Source organism: Lissotriton vulgaris, chromosome 5 (genome assembly GCF_964263255.1).
Source record: "Lissotriton vulgaris chromosome 5, aLisVul1.2, whole genome shotgun sequence".
Classification (NCBI taxonomy): domain Eukaryota; kingdom Metazoa; phylum Chordata; class Amphibia; order Caudata; family Salamandridae; genus Lissotriton; species Lissotriton vulgaris.
The window spans coordinates 1,487,888,400-1,487,913,050 of record NC_141693.1 but is presented as its reverse complement, the minus strand read 5'-3'; the positions used below and the strand labels follow the sequence as shown (position 1 = coordinate 1,487,913,050).

The window sequence follows — 24,651 nt, the reverse complement described above, 5'->3', positions numbered from 1 at the left end:
ACTATTAACAAGTGGAAAGCGTCAACCGACTAGAAAGAGGCCCAGTTGGGAGGGATTTTGTGCCAGCAATCACAGCACATATCTAATGTCAACGGGAGGGAGGGTGGAATGGTATTTTTTTTTATCTTAGTTTGCAAGCACACCAGATAGAAGCTCGAAGTAGGACATGCTGGAGCAGGCAGGAATAAAGTCAGAGCGGAAAGGTATCGTCAGCAGTTGCAGAAAGATGCAGACTGCATTCCTGGTATAAATGCCGTGCTCTCCGAGCCGGAAAAATGTAGGTGAGAACACATAAATAGTGGAAGCTGATAAGGGAGGACGGTCCCAGCAACTCTACCGTACCCATTCCTCGTCTGCTGTAATGATTTCACTCCTTCCTAGTCTCCAGCTTTCTCCTTATATTAGTCTTTCCTTTCCTGCGTTTGTCTCAGGCCTTTTTAGGTCGAAGCCTACCAGAGAGGGTAGCTGTTTGGTTTTCTAAAGGCATCTTGGTAACATCCAGAAAACTGACCTAGGAATGCATTCCACCTGTGGCTTACCAATGGCTTTGTGGTGTGTAACTCACATTTTCAGGCTTTTTTAAAACATTTGTATTTGCTTTAGGCTGTACAACTTGAGGTATAAGTATAGAACTGATTCAAGTTTGTTGTCTATGGAATCCCAATTTAAAATCCTAAATTATGGTGAAGTCAAATTTTAAATTACAATTCTGAAAATGCCACTTTTAGAAAGTTAAAAGAATAGATGATGGACTGAATGCTGAACAAATTAAACATTCACCCCAGTCACAGATCTGGGTTAAATCCATAGTTTTTTTGCTCGCCACTCCATTCCAGTTTGGACCCAGTCATATGCAAATCAATCTTGACCCTGCTCCCCATTGGAACAGTCCAGCCCAAACTGCCAGGCCAGGTCCTCCCTGGACCAGAAACAAGCCTCCTGGAACCACCCCTCATCAGCCGGGCTAGAATCCAGTGGCATAGCGAGCACAGGGCATACCATTCCCACTTGGGGCGACTATAGCAACACAAAAAGATGATGGATGGAATGCGGAACATTATCAAACATTCAGCCCCAGTCACAAACGATGTGGCTAAGGGTATGCCCAGATGTGGGTCCCTTGCTTACTGTGCCCCTGCATTCAAGCTAGCCTGGCTGATGAGGGGTGATAGCGTAAAAGAGGTCCCAGGAGGCTGGTTTCCAGTCCAGGGCGGACCTGGCCTGGCAGTTCAGGCTGGGCTGTTCAGGCTGGGTCCAAACTGGAGAGTCAAAGTGAGCAAAAAAGTGATGGATAAAACCCAGATCTCTTGACTGGGGCGAGTATTGGAAAAGTTTCAGCACTCTATCCATCATCTTGTGGTGTTTACATTTAGAAAGTTGCCATTTCTTGCTTGAGCTCCTTTGGTGCCTGCTGCCTGCCTTTGATCATATGTCTGGGAAGCATGACAGCTGGGCTTTGTGTGTTCCCCCTAGACAGGCATACACAATGGGAGCTTAGGTGTGACTTGATGGACCATCCTGGCAGGATGGGAGAGAGAAGCTGGACCCAGCCTCACTTACACCTGAATAGGCTGTGTCCCCACACAAAGGGCTACATACTCCCCTGCAGTGAGTATGGAGCCAGGACACGAAAGGAGAACCTTTGTGAACTTCAAAGGCATGTCTTTGAAGTCTCCCCCACTTCACTACTTCAGTACACTTCTTCCTGGCAGAGTATCCACAGGTCAAGGACGGTTGTGCTGCTGAAGGTCTCACTCTGCTGGGATGCACTCTGCTGGACTCCTGCTTTTCTGTGCTGACATGCTGCCTGTTTCCCTCTTGCCTTGGGTGAGAAGGCCTGAGCCTGTATCTCTTGATCCCAGAACCCAGTGTGACTCCAAGGGCCAGCTGTCTGGCCTCCTGATTTGAAGTCTCATGGATATAACAGGCTTTCATCCGCTGCGCCTGGAATCTTTTATCTATGAGTCTACCCTGTTAAGTGGTGCCACCCCAGTCTTGGACCCTTGGAAGTAGGCCTCAGGTGCTTGCCAGCGGAACCAACCCATCTCCTCAGCTGAGTGGAGCATCCCCAAGCAGAACAGATGCATCAACGCTGCTGCGTGGATTGGACCCATTGCAAAAGACTTGCATCTTGGGACCGATGCATCACCTTCGGAACCGCTGCTGCATGACACTTTACACCTCACAAGCTCCTTGCATGCATCAGTCATAGACAGTAGCCTCGACAACGAAAGTCTGCATCTTAGCTTCATCGCTATCGATGCACCGCCTCGCATCCTTGACATTAGACTTTGCATTGCAAGCCCTGTCAACACGAGCCTCAACGGCATAGCAACATGATCTCGCACCACAACCTTGTTGCATCTCGGAACCGATGCATTGCCTCTGCTGAATGACACATCTTCGACACAGACCCACGCAACACTCTGCAACCAGGATTTGAGGTACTTTATTAAGTGGGCCTAACTGGGTGTCCATGTAGCCAGCCCACGCCCTATCGCGGTCGGCCTGAACTAGTGACTTTAATGTAGCCCAAATAGTGCTTTTTGTTTCTAGCACTGTTTTTCTTAAAACATTGAAATTCAATATCTCCAGTTATGCTAATTCACTTTTTTCTTTTAGTCTTGTTTTATTTATTAAAAACAGAGCTATTTTCGAACCTTGGGTGGAATCTTTTTGTGTGGTATTTTCACTGTGTTACTGTTTGAAGTGTTGCACAAATACTTAACAAACAGTGTCTAAAGTTATGCCTGACTGCTCTTTGTTAGGCTACCAGAGGGTGAGCACGGGTTAGTTTAGGAAATATGACTCGTTACATCGTGAGCCATTACCCCCCGTGCCATTACAACGCGGTCATTACAACGACTGCGTTGTTACCACGCAAAGCCATTACTACGCAAGTCGTTACATCGACTTGCAGTAGATGGCGAGCTGACATTAGAAATGTGTAACTTACTATTCCAACTCCAGCCTACGTAACAGTAGGGAAGGTGTTGGAATAGTAAGCTAAACTATTTCTAATGTTAGCACCCCATCTACTGCAAGTCGATGTAACAACTTGCGTAGTAATGGCATTGCGTGGTTACAACGCGGTCGTTGTAACAACCGCATTGTAATGGCATCGCAATGTGATGCCCACACTGTTAGGATTGTTTCCCAAATTTAGGATTTGCCTGCCTCTTATCCTGGCTAGGATTGTGTTTGCTGCTTGACCAGCACTCATACCCCAATCAACCAACAAGCCAATTTCTAACAGACTACAGTCTGCAATGAGTTGAGGTCCACATTCACCACTATTGTGAACATAGTCACTGCGTCCACGAATAATTTGCAGACTTCAGAACTGTATGTACATTTACAAACCCAAATAAATGCCAGTGCAAATATATATATATAGGGACATTGTGGCTAAGATTACCGTGTCGAATGCGGCTGAGAGGTCTAGAAAGATAAGTATTGCCTTTCCTCCTCCATCTAGCTGGATGCGGATATATTTAATAACAAAGCAACAACTGAGGGCATGCATAATGGCAAATGACATAATAAGATGAGTATTTGCAAATTGAAAGTTCACCCAGAAATGTATCTTCATTCTGAATAACAAACGTTTTTTGATACCCAACTCAAGGATATTCCTTTTATTGATCTCAGAAGAATGAAAGGCTGAGATACCCACCAGGATATGAACCTGCGACCAGGAGTTTAAACACAGATCCCTGCAGTGGATGCTTCTGCCCATTGAACCACCAGATCCTGTCAAATGACTAATGACAAACTAGATAGGAACGCATAATGACCCATTGCCTTAAAGGAACATGATTCCCAATGTAATAATGAAGGAGGCACGAGTATGGTGTCAGGCTTACTGGTAGAACAGCGTATGCCGCAAGATGAAAGGTGAAATATCCAATTTTCCTGAACATTGATACAAAAACTAACAGTGGTAGAATCACATGAAAAATAAACATGGAAAAACTACGTATATGACGAAAAAATAGAGAACCACAAATACAAATATTTAAAATCTTGACCAATGCATAAAATTTGGAGGAATAGGTCGAAGTTCAAAAGCATAATAGGGTACAGAAATGTATTCATGTGATAGAACGAGTTATGCTATTCTATTTCCGTCTTTCCAGAAATATTAAGGGCAAAAAGTTTTCTGTTTATGCAGCATCTACCAAAAAGTAACCAATATATGTTCGACCTTATTTAGCATGCATAAAGACCTATACAGTCTAAATAGGGTGAATGTGAGAGCCGTCATTTTTTTATGATGTTGCATAGCAGCCATAATCCATCTCATGCCTCATCTTGCTTACCCACCCTACTCCTCCAGAGATCATGTTCAACCTTGAAGGGTAGTGGCCCATCACACAAAGAAACTATAGGTTTTAGGCACAACCACAAATCATATTTCAGATGTATAGATCTTGAACAGGGGAAGAATTATGGCCTTTGGAATTATACTACTGATTCTGCATTTTCTGCATTAATATTGTTTTTCTACATTTGGCACACATTCCATCATATGATATATAACCTGCATATTTTAACAAAAAATGTTTACAGCAAAAATGGATCAAAAGTTACTAAAAACTTGGGGACGTGTGGGTGCATAATGAAATACCCTTTTCAAAGCTTTACTGGTCATCCTACAGTTGCTTATTGTTGTATTTGCAGGTTGTAAAATGGGTACTAATGAAGTGAAACTTTTTCCCAAACACTGTTAACATGTGCACAAATAATGAAGTATTGATATCGTAATATGTGCTGCATTATGTCCCATAACTTGCCAGGCAAATTATGCAAAAACGCTGCATAATTAGCTTGCCTAATCCCCAAGCCCTCCCAACGCATAATTACAGTGGCCACTAGAGTTATGTTGTTTGGGAGGGCAAAATTATGTGGCAATGTTGAGTAAATTATGCAGTAAGAATAGGCCAATTTTAGGGCACAATTTGTGATCGGATTACTTCATTACTTTGTAATTTATAAACTTATCAAAACTGTCTGGGCATTAGTTGCACTACAATAGTATCCGTTTAACACACAAATAAGCTACAGAAACGGGGCCAGTCAACTGTTGCAAAGGGACTTCCCCTGCACAGCAACATGCGTTGCTGCGTTTTTAGTAACTGCTGAACTATTTGACGTAGAAACTGTAAAGTTCAGGTTCCCCCAGAGAAAAGGACACTCTCACTCGTCAGGTAGCAGGTGAGTAAAATATATTTATTATATATATATATATATATATATATATATATATATATATATATGCTGGTAGAGCGGCGGGAGTTGTCTGCTAAGTTCGCGGGCTCCTCGCTCTCTGGCCGCATACAAAATGGCCACCGCGCTCTACGTCCTCACTTCACGGCATGAAGACTAGAGCGCGACACTACATATCTCCCTCCTTTATGGATATACATTTCAAACAAAAGATAATATCTCTCTGTCTACCTGCTGGAGGGCTCATTCCCGTCTCCCATCTCAAAGTCTCTGTACTTCAACGGTCTTACCACAGCTCTGCCGGCGCGAGTACGCCTCACTGGAGTACTAGAAGTGTACACAGCAACTTCTTGGGGATTTCTTCCTCCAATTCTTTCTGTACTCAGGGGAACACCACTTAAAGGTGTTCCATCGGTGCTTCCTGAGAGTTCCAATGCACCGGGATCACTCCCCATCTTTACTTCCTCTTCTCTCTCTCTTTCTCTAGCATTTCCTGCTCCTTCTTCCACCGGAATGACTTCTGTGCCTTGAGTCTTGGGTATTTCTGCTTGTCCTCTTTCTCTTTCATTCCATCGCAATATCTTGTTGCATTTGGACATCCTGTCCAGAGACCAAACTTTCCCCTCGCTCAGCAGGGCTGCTCGGTCGTAAACCTCTTCCACTTGCATAGGTGCACTGAACTTGCTATCACCTTTCTTTCTTAATTGGGCTAGTTTGACTCAAACCTACTTTCCTCTCTCTAACTCCGTCTCCTTGACATTTCGTCTTCTATTGAAGTGTTCCGTATATATTCTTTGCGCCTTTTCCAGATTGTGAAGCACTACTGCTGGAGACAACTTGCTCGTGATTGTGCGCTCCCTCCATGCAACATTTCCCTTCGTGAATGGGTCTCGACTTCTTAAGATCTGGAAGGGGCTGTATCCTGTGCGTATCCTGTATTGGGGTAATCCTGTAGGCCCACAATATGCACTTCAATTCTTTTTCCCAGTCTTTCCCAGCTCTGATCGCTGACTAAACCGAGCCCATTATGACTCTATTGAATCTTTCGGCTAGACAGTTTCCCGACGGATGATATATCGATGTGTGCTTGACCTTTATACCATTCCCTCCCATGTACGCGTTCCATTTTTCCGACGTGAGGCCCACTGTCACTTAGGATGGAGCGTGGAATACCTTCTCTAAGGAAGATGGTTGTTAGAAACTTTAATACTTTGTCGGCGTGCATGTCTTCCTGTATGTCGATCTCAGGCCACTTGGAATACCGGTCTACGAGCACTACCACGTATTTCTGGACTCTATGAGCATCCAATACTGGACCCAAGATGTCTATCGAAAGATCCTCCCAAGGGTTAGCGTGGTTGTCAAACTTTCCCAAGGATGGTCACATCAGGCTTTGGGACTTTTCCGCTCTTTGGTATTGTTCGCACTCCCGCACGTGCCTTTCTATCTGCCTATCCATAGCAGGCCATCAGTACATCTGTTTCGCCCTGAGCTTCGTCTTCACAATACCCAGGTGTCCTTCATGTATAAGGGCATGTAAATGTGGCACCAACGTATTGAGAGGAACTACCTTTTCACCTCTCCGCATGAAGATCCCTCGGTCACCAACCGATAATTCCACTCTCACGTCAAAGAATGTTCTGAGCGCTGCCTCCAAGTGCCTCTTCTTTGGCCATCCTCTTAGTATGAACTGTTTGACAGCCCTGATGTCTGAGTCGTTCCCGTTCGCTTCCTTCCACTCCTGTTCGCTTATCACACTTTCGTGGTCCTCCATGAATGCCACTCTGGCATCCTCATCTTCGGAACCGCGTGGAGCTTCCTTAATGGCTGAGGTTCGACTGAGATAGACGGCTACTTTGATTCTGGCTCCCGGGATGTGTTCTACGTCATACCTGTAGTCCAACATACCTGTACGTCATACCTGTAGTCCAACAATTCTCCCCATTGGAGAATGCGACTCCTCCAACGGGGAGTCACATTCGCATGTCCAGAGGACGTGAGGACTTTGACCAGAGGCTTATGGTCTGTTCTTAGCCTGAATCTTGTGCCCCATAAGAACTGGTGGAACTTCTCCATGGCCCAGACTGCTACCAACATCTCCTTTTCTATCACACTGTACTTCTGCTCCGTAGGTGACAGAGATCTGGATGCAGAGCTGAGGGTGGACAATTCCCTGTCTTTTTTCTCTTGCATTAGGACCGCTCCTAGGCCCCTCTCACTCGCGTCCGTCGTTAATACTGATCTTGCTTGCTGATGAAATCCACATAGAGGAACTGCTGTGCTAATGTCCGCTTTGATCTTCTGGAATTCTTTTTGGATCTCCTCCGTCCACTCGAAAGGTTGTCTTGTCCCGGAGGAGTTGGCGCAAGTGATGTGTCTTGGTGGCGAAATGCTGTACGAATTTGCTGTAAAACTCGGCCATGCCAAGGAATGACCTGACTTCTTCCTTGTTTCCCGGACGTGGTGCGTCACATATCGCTTTGACGTTGGATTATTTAGGTGTGATGCCTTGGTCCCTGATTAGATGTCATTCCAAACCGGCACTTCTCCCAGTCCGCAGTGAGTCCATTGCGTTCCAAGAAATGTAGGACTTTGGACAACTTGGCGTCATGGTCTGCTTTGTTCATGCCCATCACCAAGATGTCATCTTGGAAGTACTGAACTCCATCCACTTCCTTGAACAGCTTGTGCATAAGTTTCTGAAATACGGCTGCTGCCGAGGCCAGTCCAAATGGCATCCTGCAAAACTGATAGCACCCGAAAGGGGTTATGAACGATGTCAATTTCCGGCATGTGTGGTGTAGGGCTATTTGATGGTAGGCCGAGATGAGGTCGATGTTTGAGAACCATTTCACCTCCTTTGTTTTTGCCAGCATCTCATCTATTCTTGGTAGTGGGAATTTTTCCACTATTAGGTTTTGTTCAATTCCCTCAGGTCCACACACAGACGCACCTTGCCGTTCGACTTCATTGCTACCACCGACGGTGCCAAGCACTCTGCACTAGTTATCAATTATATGATGCCATTGTCTTCCAGCCTCCGTAATTCCTGTTGTACTTTTTCTCTGATAGCCAGAGGGATATTTCTCACCTTGTGGCACACTGGTTTCGCATCTGCCTTGAGATCGATCTTGTGCGTGAATTTAGTCAATTTGTCAACTTTGCCTCCGAACACGGTGGGAAATCTTCCTTCAGTTTTGTAACATCCGGTTATTGCTTTTTGCTGGTCATCAGAATTTGCGTGGTGCCACCGGGGTTCAACTGTATACCCAAGTCTCCTTGGTCGTTCCACCCCAGGACCGAAGGACCTTTTTCTGCCACATATAGTTTGCACTTTGCACTCCGTTCCTTGAATTCAAATTTCAGGCTTCGGTATCCTACCATAGGAATGGGGTCTCTTATGAATGTGACTGGCCGAATATCCGGGGGTTCCAGGTGGTGTCCCAGCTGGTCTTTGAAGTGTTCATCCCACACCGTCCGTTGTATTATGGTGTACGGGGATCCGGAATCTGCTACCATCTTTATCGGTATTCCTCCTATCACAAGTTCACATTGAGGTTTCTTAGAGCGGTTGCAGTTGATCCCCAGTATTTGTTCTTCTATGCACAACACGCTGTCTTCTTCTTTGCCTTCTCCTTCTAGGTCTGACTCTTGTGCGACGTGCTTGACTGTCGGTCTTTTTTGCTTGCAGCAACATACTTTCTCGTAGTCCCCTACGATCCCGCAGAACATGCATTTGGCACGGAAGGCTGGACACAGCTTATCATAGGCTGGATAAGACAGACTGCCGCACCTGTAGCACATGTTCTTGGCTTCATTGCAAGGTTTCTACGCCGGTGCTGGTCTGGATGTCGATTCAGCCTGTGTCCTCGTGTCCCCTGTTGCTCCCTTGCCTTTTTCCGATTGTTCTACCTCAGTGACTTTGTTCACCATGGGCCTGGCGGCTGTCTCCTCTTTCACTGCCTCCGCACATCTTTTCAATAGCTCTGCTTTCTTCACCATGGCTATGACTTCCTTCAGGGTCGCATCTCCATTTACCCACAGCTTGTCCTGGATCGTCGAGTTCGTGGTGTCCATGACAATTTGGTCTTTAATGAATTCATCGTGTAAGATGCCGAATATACACATGATTGCCAATTTCTTCAACGCTGCTACGTACTCATCTATGGACTCTCACACTGCTTGTTTCCATTGTTGGAAGTTGTATCTGTCTATGGACAGGCACACCGCCGGCCTATGTTTGTTCAGATCGTCGATCGCATGCTGAAACACGTCGTCATCAGCCGCTTGTTGTGGTGTCCGGACTATATTCTGGAACACTCTGATGCCTTCTGGACCTAGGTTATGAAGCAATATCCTCTTCCTTCTTCTGCTGGGAAATGCTTCTCCATTCTCGTCCGCTAGGGCCTACAGATAGTTCATAAAGTTTTCCCTCCAATCTTCCCACTTCATCGAGGGATCCCCTGGTTTGGGTAAGAAGGGGATCGGTGTTGTGAGCAAGGACGTTTGAGCACACAATTCCGCTCTTCGCCCGGATGGCTCTTCCTCCCCTCTGGGACTGCCTGGCGCGCTTTGTCTGTGCAGGCGTGGGGGGCTCTGTTGCGACGCAGATCCGCCCCCGTGCGCTGTGTTCTGCTTGCTCCGCCAGGGCCCCAGGCGTTCCTTCTATCTTCTTCGAACGTGGTACCAGCCGATTCTGCGCTTCGCCGATTGTTTTCTTGCTCTGCTCCTCTTCTCACCTATGGGCAATATCTTTCCTGCTGTGTTTGCTCCCTTTCCCGTCCTGTGGATAGGGTAGTGGTGGTGACTATTGCCTTCCCTTTTCTCGTCACATGGGCAGGTCTCACTGGCTGCAGTCAGCTTTGGTTACAGCTGCTATGTTCAGGACTGTTTCTGCGCGTGGCTGGCTGCTTATGATGGCGAGCGTCCCCTCTGCCGCGCTCTCCCACTTGTTCCATACACCCTGGCTGCTGGTGTGTGCTAAGCTGGTTCACTGTCTCTGGGTCTATGTGGTCCTCGTGTTTCTCCCGTTTTTATTTCCGAGTCCCATCCTCATCGCCAGTTGTAAAGTTCAAGTTCCCCCAGAGAAAATGACACTCTCACTCGTGAGGTAGCAGGTGAGTAAATTATATTTATTTTATATATATATATATATATATATATATATATATATATATATATATAAGCTGGGAGAGCGGCCGCACACAAAATGGCCGCCGCGCTCTACGTCATCACTGTAGTAACGGGGCCACCCGGCCCGTTCACGTACGCACACACGCATGCATACGCCTCAGGGGCGGGGTAGCCCCTGGGTATAAATAAATGGCCGGAAGACCGCTCGGGGTCTTTGGCCCTAACTAGCAGACAGTGTGTGCGTGGTCATTTGCAGCGTCAGTTAGGCCCCACTCTGCGGCCTAGGTCTTCCTTCCCCCACTGTGTCTCCGGACACTACACTGGTGAAGACTAGAGTACGCCACTACAGAAACAAATTTTAACTTTTGTTAAAATCTGCAGATTATGCAGCAGACGATGGATTATGTGGTAAATTCGGCAAAACTACAATTGTGCGTAAATCGCGTAGACGCATAATCGCATAATTTCAGTGGCCCTGTTTATGACTATTTAGATCCATAGATGAACTCATTGAACGTTAATCTATGTTCGGAATTATGATTCTTATTGTCAAATTATTGGGAAGGATGGACGGAGTCATAAAATCGGCCTATCAGCCTTTGGAATGAGAAATTCTTCCACCCGTTACGTCTGCATCACCTTTGCCTAGGGTGACCAACCGTCCGTAAATTTCACGGACAGTCCGTAATTTCGGCCGTCTGTCCGTTGTCCGTGAAGGAATCTTTAACGGACGCCATTTGTCCGTCATTTTAACAGGGCACCGGTTGCTCCACCCTAAAGTTGGCACAGCTTGCACCCACCTCTTTTCTTCACTCCGATGCTGCACCAAAGCTCCTCAGATGCCCCGCAGCATTGGAGAGGCACAGCGGGATGGCTACCCTCACACCTCCAGCCCTTGATGACCTGTTAAGAGGTGCTTCGAAGGTGACTGAGAGGGAGGGGCTGCCGGTTCAGGAGCAGCGACATCTATTCACATGCAAACAGCCCTGAATGTGTCATGTCTCTGCTATTTAGAGGGGGGCTCACACATTCCATTTCTACCCAGGGCCCCAAACATCCGAGACTCGGCCAGATTACACCCCTGATTACATCGAGGCAGCACGTGGTTCTCTTCACAGAGCGTAATTACTGTCACTAAATTGTAAGCAAACCTCGATTCTTCAAACATGCAGTCTATAATGTAAGAAAATAAAGAAATGGCACAATCGCACCCACACTGATTAACGAAGTATGGAGGACAATCAGTTCAATCAGTTCTCTTAGAGTATCTCCTGTGTGTACTGTACATCACAGTGGGGTATGGCATTTTGGACAGAGAGCCTGTCTTCTCATTGTCTTGTGCGGGAGAGGAGCCCAAGATTATACTAGAATACTGCATGCCCACCCCTGTATTCCCTCTCCTGTGACGGCTCCTGCCCTCCCCTCAGTGATGGCACCTGTCCCCCCCATGTGGTGGCTCCAGTCCACCCCACGCCTGGGATGGCTCCTGTCCCCCCATGTTGTGGCTCCAGTCCACCCCCGCCTGTGATGGCTCTTGTCCCCCCCTGTGGTGGATCCTGTCTCCGCCCTGGGTGGCTTCTATCCCAGTCCTGGAACGGCCCCTGCAGCGAGGGTGAAATTCTTGACGGGCCTCTTCTCAAAAGGGCTCAGCTCAAAATTAATATGGAAAGGTCGGCGAGTAAGTAAGTGAAGGGATGGGTGAATGGCTGGATGAATTAGTGAAAGGGTGAATGGATGAATGAAAGATTGAATAAATGGCTAATGAGAGAGGATGGATGGATTGATGAGTGAGGGGAAGGATGGAGAGAAAATGTAAATAGCTGGATGTATGGGTGGAAGGGTAGCTGGATGATGGATGAGGGGAAAGATGGGTGAGGGGAAGGATAATGGATGAGGAGTAGGATGGATGGATGGAGGGGAAGGATGGCTGGATGGATGGATGGATGGATCAGGATGGATGGATCAGAAGATGGAAGGATGGATGGATGGATGGATGGATGGATGGATGGATGGATGGATGGATGGATTGGATGGGTGGAGGGGAAGGATGGAGGGGAAGGATGGATGGATCAGGATGGATGGATCAGGAGATGGATGGATGGATGAGGGGAAGGATAAATGGATGGGATGGATGGATGGGTGAGGGGAAGGATGGATGATGGATGAAAGGAAGGATGGATGAGGGGAAGGATGGATGGATGAGAGGAAGGATGGATGGATGAGGGGAAGGATGGATGGATGAGGGGAAGGATGGATGGATGAGGGGAAGGATGGATGGATGAGGGGATGGATGGATGAGGGGAAGGATGGATGGCTGAGGGGATGGATGGATGGATGAGGGGATGGGTGAGGGGATGGATGGATGAGGGGATGGATGGATGGATGAGGGGATGGATGAGGGGATGGATAGAGGGGAAGGATAGATGGATGGGTGGGTGAAAGGATGGATGGATAGATGATGAGAGGAAGGATGGATGATGAGGGGAAGGATGGATGGATGGATGATGAGGGGATGGATGATGAGGGGGTGGGTGAAAGGATGGATGATGAGGGGAAGGGTGGATTGATGGATGATGAGGGGAAGGGTGGATGGATGGATGATGAGGGGATGCGTGAAAAGATGGATGGATGGAAGATTAGGAAATGGATGGATGATGAGGGGGTGGGTAAAAGGATGGATGGATGATGAGGGGAAGGATGGATGGATGATGAGGGGAAGGATGGATGGATGATGAGTGGGTGGGTAGAAGGATGGATGGATGGATGGATGATGAGGGAAAAGGATGGATGGATGATGAGGGAAAAGGATGGATGGATGATGAGGGGAAGGATGGATGATGAGGGGAAGGACGGATGGATGGATGGATGATGGGTGGGTGAAAGGATGGATGGATGGAGAGTCAGTGGGTGAAAGGATGGATGGATGATGAGTGGGTGTGTGAAAGGATAGATGGATGATGAGTGGGTGGGTGAAAGGATGGATGGATGAGTGGGTGGGTGAAAGGATGGATTGATGGATGAGTGGGTGGGTGGATAGTGGGTGGGTGAAAGGATGGATCAGTGGATTGGATGGTGGGTGGGTGAAAGGATGGATGAGTGGGTGGGTGGATGGTGGGTGGGTTGGATGATGGGTGGGTAGGTGGATGAGTGAAATGATGGATGGATTGATGGATTGATAAGTGAAAGGGTGGATGTAAGGATGGATGAGTGAGTGAAAGGGAGGGTAGATGGACAAAAGGATGAATAGATGTGTGAAGGAGTGAAATGATAGATGGATGAGTGATAGGATCAATGGATGGATTCATGAGTGGATGAGTAGATGGATGGATGGGTGGGTGGATGGATGGATGGATGGAAGGAAGGATGGCTAAGTGAAAGGGTCGATGGAGAGAGAGAGGGAGGATGGATGGATGACTAAAATAGTGGATGGGTGGAAGGATTAGGAAGTGAAAGGATGGCTGGATTGGTGAAAGGGTAAATGGCTGAGTGGATGAGTGAATGGATGGATGGGATGAAGAGTGGGTGGATAAGTGTACAGATGGATAGGGTCACCCTACCTTTGCCTTGGGGGCGGGAGGAGCGCCGCCACTTCCTCCTTCCGTGTTTACCCACGAGGGCACGCAGGGACGCCGTGCGTAGCGCAGCACACGAGCGTGCGCTAAATCTATAAGTCAATAACAAGCTCCCTGGCTCTGTACCAACGGGCGGTACGAATTGGACGTGTACTTTCGCCGCCTCGCAGCGGGGTGAATTAAAGATTAGGCCCAGTCGCTTTGGGTTAAAACAGGTGCTGTCTGTTAAGGTGGTTAGGGCAGGCGCCCGACCTGCGCCCAGGGATTTGGCGGTCTCAGGTGCGGTGTCAGGCTCCAACGAACAGAGGCTTCTCGTGGCACAGGGCCACTAGCCGTATTACGTAATTAAACAAGAGCGGCTGAGTCATAGCGCGAGGAGTCTATTTTGTTTCCTAGAACAACGTTATTAGAAAATCAGATGCCAGTTTCGGAACAAGTTAGAATTCAATCCCACTGTCGTAACAAACGTTATTAAAGGACACAAACTCAAGCTCGCCGAAACACCATGCCAAGAGTTCAGCAAATCAGCACAAAACTCAGGAATATGGAGCTCGGAATCAGGAACATCACCGTAAGAGTCCCTGACAGTAGAGCCCAGAACTCTAGCTCTAAAGCCAAGAGCAGTAACTAAAGACTCAAGATCAACCATATCAAGTCCAGATGACCAATCCAGAACTCCAAGTTCCCTTCGTACAACTACTCTGGAACACATTAAGTCTGTCTAGACCCTTCCCTAGAGCCCATCCACTTGGAGTGGCAAAGATGTGTAACTTCTGTTGGGACATCTATTCCTAGTACTGGCAAGCCTTTAATTCCCAGGACAAATATCTGAGCCATCTTTTCTTGGTATGAGTGAGTGCGCCCATCCGCTGAGCCATCCATCACTAGATGTACCCAGTCTGTCTCCTGCCAATCCCTTGAGCCCCTCCGCTCCAACCATGACCCCCAGCCAATCTTTGTGTCGCTATGGCAATTCCTCCTTGAGCTATTCAGTTCTGACTTAAAAAGCTATGTATTCTCGTGAAAACCCCAGCCCTAGTGGTGATATCCTCCATTCCTGTGCCAATGCCTAGTGTGATTCAGACAGAGTTTGCAGGCACTCTTCGCTTTTGCCAATCCCAAAGTCATCCAAACCTAGAGGCACTATCACCCTATCTAGCATAAGAATTGGCTTTTGTACGATCTGTAGTCATGCGCAGGTCTTTCATATTTCCAGCCCGATTCCCCCTTCTAAACCACTAGAGGCCTCATGAAGCGCTTCCTAACACACACATCCGGTAAATCCGATCCCCCAGAGTTGGTTTCACTGCAAAATTGGCCATTATTGGTGGGTCTGATTTACCCAGTAGTTCGCTATCCCTCCCCATAGTTTGCCCTAGGAGTTTGTGTATTTTTTTGAATAGCTGAAAGCTGCAGGGGAAACCAGACAGATCCCTCGTAGATTCCTGCAGACCTCATAATCCCTATGGTCCCAATAACTACGGTCACCAAGCTTATCAGAATTAATAAGCAACCTGTAATGAGGGTGTAAGTGTGCAGAATACTCTAGCCATCTACCAAGGCCTGCCAGATACAGAATGCCCTTCGCTTAAAGGAATACGGCAAGGCTTTGAGTGGCCTGGATCCGGGTCTCAGACTGGACAGTAATTAAATCCAGATATTGAAACTGGTTCCGATCTGGCCCTATATTCATGTCCTTGACTGTAATGGCAAAAACACCGAATAATTTTTGAACAATGAATGTAAAAAAAATGTAAGGAAATCCCCGTCAGTAATTTAGTTCTTGGTTCTATTTCATGTTTTACTTAATCTTGCATTCCATCAGAGTGTTAGTTAATTCCAGGACATTGTGTTTCTTTATTTTTGCAGCTTGTTACTCTTGCAAGTGCATACTTTCAACTGAGTCGCCTCCAGGACATGATTGAGCACTCTGCAGTTGAGGCTAAAGACAGGGCGAGTTACTCACTGTTCCCATCAGTGGATTAAAAAAGTGTTCAGAATTCATGATCATACAATCCTTGGCCTCTCTACAGAATGCACAGAGCGATGGTCATGTATTCTAGTTGCAGTTGTGATTCTGTGCAAATGTGCGTGAAGGAGGTACACTGCTGACAAAATATTGACAAGTTCAATGTATAAGAAAGTGGTGTGCTTACAGGCGACTAGGTATGTTTTGTGGTAAGTGAATGAAATGTGAGGAAGGGCATTCAAGAGACAGTGAAAATAGGGGCCTGAAGAGGTGAGGCGGAAGATATGCAGATGGATGAGATGTAGAGAGGAAAAAGGGTGGGCATGCCTGAAAGAGTAACATAACGGAAGAAAGTGAGACACTTTGAAGACCATTACCCCTTCCACAAGCCTCAGTAATGTTTAGTCTCACAATTTCAGAATTGAAATATTTTCTGTATTAATTATTTATAACAATGTCATTGTTGTTATTCGTGTATCTTAAACAGCTTACAACGATTTACAAAGCCAGCAGTCCTGGCTGGTTTTAGGTGTATGTCAGTAGTTGTGTTCTATATCTGGATGCAATATCGGAAAACCCAGACAGGAACTAAAATACCAGTTGGATGGCACACTGTATAAGTCATAGAAATGTAGCTTAGTGTTTAGGCTATGCCCTTAGGCCACACCCTTTCAGAGATACACCCCCCCCACACACACACACCCATGTTACCTTCCACTTAAAGCCCTGGAATGAAGTAAATTATTTGGTTACGTGCATAAACATATACTTTGTGATACTGGTTAGGAAGCAGAGACAGTAATAACAGTGACACCCAGTGTCTGCTAAGGGAAATTACAGACATTGCTGCTTTGCTGTATACATATATTTACAGATTTCATATGGCGCAAAAGGCAACTTCAGAGTGCTAGTGAGGTAGTTTGCCACCTGGCCAGTTTTAAACAGCATTGAACGGTATTTTAATGTCCAATGTCTTACACAAATTTGAATTGCCTACAGCTGGAATTGGTTTCCCTTATCTGCACATACTTTAAGCTGTAAATGTATGAAGAAAACATTTTAAAATGTGTTTTAACAGCTGCCCTGTTGACCCCCGAGGAGAAAACAAAGAGTACAGATGATTTCATATACATTTCTACTTAAGAATCCGGTCCAGGTCTTTGCAGAATATTAATACTTTAACAAAAGGCCAGTATTTTTCTCCAGGAATGGCGATAACCCTATAGTCAGGACGCGGGTTAACAATGTGGGTCAGCGATGGCAGCTCCTTCCCTGCCAGGGAGTTGATTTTACAGGTGCCAGTGGCTTCTATTGGTGCAAGTCGGGCAAGTGGCTCCTGTTTGAGGGCTTGGTCGGTTGCCTGATAAGCGAGGGGATCAATCACTCAGCAAAGGGTGGTGCCTCTTCTAAGGGACTAAGTGAACAGGGCAGTGCTCTAGTCTTTTCTAGGCTGAAAATGTGTGGAGTTGGCTTTCAAAAACTGACTGGATTTTGTTCCCACTCACTTGCCTTCAGTCTTTCCTCCACGACTCTTCCATCGAACCTGCTTTGGTGAAGGATTGCAAAGTGTGCATATCGACTGCAGAGCTGGCATGCATTGATGTGGTGTTTCGCTCTCTTTGCCCTGTACTGAAATAGCCAGGGGTGTTCCAGGCAAGGAGTGAGATGTATTGAGTGCTCAAGAGGGGGAGCTTAACTAATTGTCCCAGTACAGGAATAACAGGGTTTGCTTCAGGGTTGGATTGAGGTGCACTGACTGTGGGTGTTTCTATCTAGCCCACTACAGGAATAACAGGGTTTGCTTCAGGTCTGAATTGAAGGCTACTAAGAGAAGGAAGACTGACTGTCTCAGGGGTGGTTGGTACAGGTCAGGGTTGATGTGCATTGATAGTATCTGTGTCTAGGTCAGTCTATCGCTAGTGCTGGACTAGCAAGAGGTGCTGCAGGTCAGGATTGAGATGTCTAAAGAGCCCTGGGTGATGGGTTGGTGTGCATAGATTTTGAATGTGAGTGGCTCGCCCAGTACTGAAATAACAGGAGGTGCGCCTGATCAGGAGTGAGGTTCACTGAGTGACCCATTTTTCGTTCTCAGTTATTTCAATACCAGAGAGTGCTGCGAGGCAGGACTGAGGTGTATTAGCAGAGTCCATTGAGTGTAGCAGGTGGTGACCATTGTGGCTAAGGCGCATTCTTACAGTGCACTGTATCCGTTAGCTAAATCCGCACACGGCACCAAGAGGCTAGTGCTGCAGTTTACAACTTCTGTCATCATACTAACAAGTCTAGTAGGGCATACTGGGTCTGGATGGCACCTCCCACTGCATCAAAGATCCAGCGTCTACTACCTTGCACTCTGTGTGAAATGAGCACAGCATCCAGCATTGTATCCATGTCTGGTAGTTGCACACTGTAATGCACTGTATTCCCAGCTAGTACTGTGCACACTCTACCCTTCCTAGTACCGTCCTTTGAATCGAAGGATTGTATTACACATTGTGCCTGGAGGCAGGTGCAGCGTACTTCACCCAGTGGTGTGTTGTACAGCAGTCTTTAAAGTTGATAGCACTCCCTGTGACTGTTACTGAGCATTGTATCCGATGATTGGCTCTAGGTACTGTGCCCATTACAGGCACAGCCTGCAGCATCCAGGAACTGCTCTGGAGCTGCTGACTTAGTCTTGGGGTTTAGCTACATACTATATTTGGTGGCTGGTAGTTTGCAGTGTTAGGTCTGGCTTCACAGCACAGCTGTCTGCTACCTATTGATACCAATTATTTGAAATATACATAGAGTGGGCTTTGGCTCTACCTAGAGAAGTATTACTCTCGCACTTCATGCCATTGGCTGCATCAATCTGCCTCCTATAGAGTGGATGTGCTTCAGTGTATGAGGGACCATTTTACAACTCAAAAGTACATTGAATCATCAAACATTACATTATTTATCTCGGAGAACCACCAATTTTTCTGTTTTTTCACTGCTGCAGGTTCTTTTATAATTTTAGTCAGGACTCATAATGGAAGCCAGATTAGTGGCTTTGTCAACGCTTGTTTTTGGTAGACTGCAGTGTGCTGTGTTATTTAGTGTGAAGTGCCACATACATAAGCGAACACAGCCCCTGGTGGAAGGCAGACTTAACCCGGCGGCTAGCGCTGTGCACTGCACCCAGAGAGAAGTCAAACACTATCTGGTATAGATAGTACTGTGCTACCTGGCACTGCACTTGTGAGATGGCACTGTGACTGTACTGAGCACTCACAGTCCAACAGACAACGCAAGCACCTGGCTCTGACCTTTGTACCGTGGAGCAGGTACCGCCCACTGCATTCAGCAGTAAACACTGCGCCTGGCTCCAAGTCTCATGCCAGGTATCCGCCACCTGGCAAGGTGCAGGGCAGCTGGTACCGTACACTTCACCGAGCAGCTGGAATCATTATGCCCTGTGGCCGACAGTGCGCAGCGGATACGTGGCTGGCACCGCTTTATGAATGTGAAGGCGGTAGGGCACACTGACCACTGGCTGGCACTGCCTACTGAAATCTAAGGCTGGCACAGGACGTAGCAAAAAGGATTGGATGCTGGTATAAGGCACTGCACCCGGATCTGAGCAGCTTCTTCGTACTGCAGCTGGCTGCTGGTGCTGGGCACTGTACCGAATACCAATGTGCTGTGCCACTGCCTTCTGGCACTGTGTGCACTGTCCCAGGGGCTGCTAAAGTGCACCCCGCTTCCTGCTGGTACTGTGTGCACTGGGGGCGTTAGTGTGCACTGTGAGAGGGTCCTGGTACTAGGAGCGGTCCCTTGGCTGCTGCTGTGCACTGCAGCCGTCTGCTGGTGCTTCTCTTCACTCTACCTGGGGCTCATCTGCACCGTCGCTGCCTGCGGGAACTGCACGTCGGCCCCTGCTCGGATGGTGCGCACTGCACCCAGGACATTTGGCGTGCGCCACAGCTGGTGCCAGCACTGCGCTCGCGGCTGCCTGCTCTCGTGCCCTGCGTCCAATGAATGCACATGTGCAGCCACTGTCTGCCTGTTGAAGGGCCGGCATTGTACTCTCCATCAGAGCGCACACCATACACTGTGCTCAGCGACGGGTAGAGCAACGCTCTGGGATTCATATCCGACAGTAGTCGATCCCAGTACCTGTGCCCTAGTCCCAGTACCTGCCTGTGATGTGGAAGGCGCAGCAAGCACCGGTGGTCGCCGGCTTCGGCCTGTAGGTGGTGAATATTGGGGGTTGCGGTCTACGCATTTTCCACTTCCGTCGTTTTTTTTGGGTGGGGGGGGGGGGGTGGGGGTGGCTCCCCTCTCGATGCACCGGTGCCGCATTGCAACCTTTAAAGATAACGGCTCAATTCGTGGAGCTGAGGACCACCCCACACACTCTCTGCGGGGGCTCCGTGCGCATTCACTGGGAAGGGGTCGGGCGAATTGCAGCGCTCTTCTGCTCGATAATACACGCAGTGCATAAAACCGATTATGGCTCACGCGGTGGCCTCACAGCCCCATCCACCCCACGCACAGACACACCCCCTGGGGACAGAGCGCAGATTATTCGCTGCCTTCATGTACACGGCGTGACTGTAACAGACCCTTTGCTCTTACTGTAGGGTGGGGGTGCTGACCATTCACTTCCATCAGGGTGGGGTGGAGGGGGGGGGGTGTAATCTCGGCACGATGTTTACGCCGTCGCATTAGCAGTCATCAGCGGATCAGCTGTCATGTGGCGGGAGAGCTCTCTACCCTCGCGGGCGGGGGCACGCATCCTTTGCTCTCAGGGAAGGTGGGGGTACGCATCCTTTGCTCTGGGGGAGGGTGGAGGCAACACTGTCCCCTCTTCCATCACCATACACCAACATAGACTCACCGTGGTGGTCGCAGGGCGCCCTCCCGGGCTCCTAGGCTGCCTCACAGGGAGGGCACAGTCCAATGGCCAAGCCCTGCTCTCCGACAAATCCGTGCTCCGGGCACAGGAAGGGTTCCTCGCCCTTCCCGCGGGGTCTTCGTGGCACTGCTCAGGGTGAGGATGCTGTTCAGCATCCAGTATCCCTGTCCAGGAGGAGGGTGGGCATGTCCAGTGCACTGGCAGGGTATTTAAAAGCGTCACGTGACCCCTAGCTGTCAGACACAGGGGGAGGGGCTGTGGGCTTAACCCATCTCCTGCTGCAGACATGGTAACGATTGACGAGAAGATGGTTCTGCATGGAGAATTGGACCCGGGGGATGGAAGGGGTGCAGACATCAGTCTGCTGCTGCAACATAATGCCCCTTCTAATGAAACTGGCTCCGGCCTAGATCAGAGAGCTCTCTATGTGTTAATTTGTCGATGTTGTGCGAGGCGCCACACATGCCGCCATCGCCGCGAGGAAGCGCTTTTGTAGGTGGGATGGCTGAGTTCATGGCGCACTCCCGACCACCAGCACAGTACACCTGTGCGGAAGAGGGGCAAGGCTTGTCCAGAATGAACGCCATACGATTACTGTACACGTACTACTTTTCCACAAATCGAGGAAAGACGAGAACCCCAGCCCCCCTCCCCGTGTAACAATGACTCGTTTTCATACATAGAGTACATTTTCACAATTCACCATATGACACACTATAAACAGTAGGCGCTGCATCACCCAAGTGGTATTACATTTATAGGGTTCTAAGTGATGTAAGGCAGATTTCAGATTCTTGGCCTCGTAGGTGAGGTGACACTAGGTTTCTGCCGCATGCTCATCCTGTCATCAAATATATGCTGGAGACACAGCTTTAAGTGGTCTGGTTAATTAAAAATGCCCGTTGCTTACTGGTAATCTTCATTTCTCCGAGTCCAGGTCTTCCTAGCCACAGTAATAACACATGAGCATTCTGATCCCACAGAAACTCCAAGTAAAATTAGTAAGCTTACTAGTCTCCCTATCCCTCCAACATGGGCCCCATCATCCTCCAGGAATTCTATAAAAGGATAACACACATGAACCACGACCTGTACACAAAGCCATAGCCATGAAACACCACACGTCTTCGTCGCCACAGTAATAACACATGAACAGATACCAAAGCCATGTCAGCTTCATGGATAAGGAACACAGCTCACACAGTGAAAGCCAAAACAAAAAATGTGTAATGAAAACACAATACACATAGAGAAGAACTCAAGAATTCACAGAGTCCAGAACCGAAGAGGCAAAGGCAATGGAAGAAACCCCCCAACCTCAAGCCGGTAATGAGTCATGAAGGTGTGAGGAGAAGACCAAATGGCCTCCCGACAAATATCCTCCATGGACACATCCTTAAAAGCGGCCCAAGAAACATCCACAGAACGAGTAGAACGCCCAAAAATCGGAAACCACAGACTGACCATTATAAACCAACCGCATAGCCTCCTTAATCCACCGGCTAAGAGTAGAAAGGGAAGGCTTCACGCCCTGACATGCAACACCAAAAGTTACAAACAAATTGTCCACCTTACAAAAAGAAGCCGTGCAAGACAAATAAATCAACAAGGTACGCTTCACATCCAAAATATGCAGCAGAAACTCCTCCCCTGAAGAAGGATCCGGAAAGAAAGAAGGGAGGACAACCTTTGCTGACCGATGGAAGAAAGAATCTACCATAAGACCCTTAAGACCACTCTTTCCTCCAGAATTCTCAAAAACTGAGCCAACCTCAAGAAAGCCTCCAATTCACCCACACGCCTGGTAGAGACAATAGCCACTATAAAAAAAACACCTTCAAGGTCAAAAACTTCAAGTCAACAGATTCTAGAGGCTCAAAGGAAACCCCTCATAAAAACTTCCAAAACAATGGAATATCCCACAGAGGAGGACACAACACCGGACGAGGGCATTGGAAAGCCAGAGACTTGAAAAGACGAGCCTCCAGGGGCTCAACCACCACAAAAGGGGAACCATGAAAAGCCCGAATAGCCGCCCAATGTGCTCGGAAGGTAGAAAGGGCCAAGCCAAATCAAAACCCTCCTTCAAAAAATCCAGAACACGAGCAGGATCCAACTCATCAATAGACCAACCATGGCTCAGACACCAACCAGTAAAATTGTCCAAATGCCTAGCATAAGACTTCAAAGTAGAGGGGCGCCTGGACTGTTGAATAAGACCAGTAACCTCCAGGGAACAACCACTCTGGATCAGAGAACACCTCTCAAGAGCCAAGCCTGAAGACCCATGGTTGGGAACACCAGAAGAGGAACCGGAGGGCCCATCAAAGGTTATGGATGGAATGGCAACATCCAACCCGTACGCACCGCCAACTCCAACAACATAGGAAACCGTGGGTGGCGCTGCCAACCCGGTACCACCAGAAGCACCACAGCTCCTCCGTCCTGATCTTCTGCAAAACTGCCGGAATCAGGGGATTCGGGGGAAAGGCATACAACAGACCCAGCGGCCAGTGGAAGGAAATCGCATCCACTCTCCAAGCCACTTGGCAAGGCATAATCATGCAGAAACAACGGATCTTGGCATTGTCCAGAGATGCAAACAATTCAACCAGCGGACACCCAAACATCCTCTGCAACCTCCGGAACATCACCGGGGTCAGAGACAACGACCCCATGGAGGAAAAGACCCTGCTGGGCAGTCGGCCACCACATTCTCCCGGCCCGGGAGGTAAACAGCAGATGGGATGCCAACTTCAACTCTGCCCAGGAACAAATGAGGTGACTAAGGCAACTGAGGGAACAAACCCTGCAACCCCGATGATTGATGTAGGACATGACAACCTGGTAGTCAATTCTGACCTGAAAATGGTGACTCTCCAGCAAGGCTGCAAACGTGAAGAGATACAACTGAACAGCCTTCAGCTCTCTGTAATTGGAAGAACAAGACAAGAGAGTCCTGGACCACTTGCCCTGCACTGAAGATTCCATTCAGGGTAGCCCCCCAGCGCACCAGACTGGCATCCGTAGTAACCACCGGAGATGGAACTATCAGAAAAGGACGACCCCTGGAGAGATGGTCCCAGTCGAACCCCCAACCCAGATCCTCCCTCACCTGGGCCGACACAAGCACCCCTTGATTGAAATCCTGGCCACAGGGGTGCCAATGGGATAAAATACAGTCCACCACTGGATACATATGGAGACAAGCCCATGGAACCACCAACAAGGAGGCGGACATCAGACCCTGCACCCTTAACCAAAGCCTCACAGGAAGACAAGTCCTGGACTGAATCTCTGACATCAGAGTCATCTTCAGGGCATGAGGCACGAACACCAAACCCAACAAAGTCATGAAATGAGCCCCAATGTACTTCAGATCCTGCGAAGGAACCAGGCAATACTTCATCCGATTCACCAGAAATCCATGTCCTTCCAGCACCTGGCAAACCTCCTGGACATGAAGCTGCGCCTTAGATAAAGAAGATTCAGAAAAGGGGGTGGTGATGAACAGAGTGTCTGAATTAAGCAGACCACTCTTACCCAGTCCAAAGATCAGGGCTTGATCCATCACAGTTATTTATCTCACTGCACCATCCCAGCTCAGAACCTGGCTATATGCAAATCAGTCTGTCCCTGGCCCAGTGCATCATGGGAACAGGGCAGACTAAACTACCAAGCCAATTCTTCACCAGAAAGGAGACAAGCTACCGGGTACCGGTTTCTGGCATTTCAGCCTTCTTCGGCCCTGCTTGCTTGAATCCTGATGGTGCAGTGAGAAAGGGACTCATGTCTGAGCATACCCTGCCACACCTATAGTGGCCAAAAACGATTCAGAAAAGGGGGTGGTGATGAACATAGTG

At 48.1% G+C, this 24,651-nt stretch overlaps 1 protein-coding gene across 4 annotated transcripts in view; it reads right to left on the bottom strand.

Moving 5' to 3' along the window:
• PLEKHA6 (pleckstrin homology domain containing A6) overlaps positions 1-24,651 on the bottom strand; it is a 778,700-nt gene that overhangs the window by 360,350 nt on the left and 393,699 nt on the right. The window contains exon 1 of one of the 4 annotated variants that reach the window (XM_086923467.1): positions 20,771-20,947. The exons of the other annotated variants lie outside the window; for them this stretch is intronic. The gene's annotated coding sequence lies outside the window, so the exon portion shown is untranslated. Of the gene's footprint in view, positions 1-20,770; positions 20,948-24,651 lie in introns of those variants that run through there. 4 annotated transcript variants of the gene reach the window in all.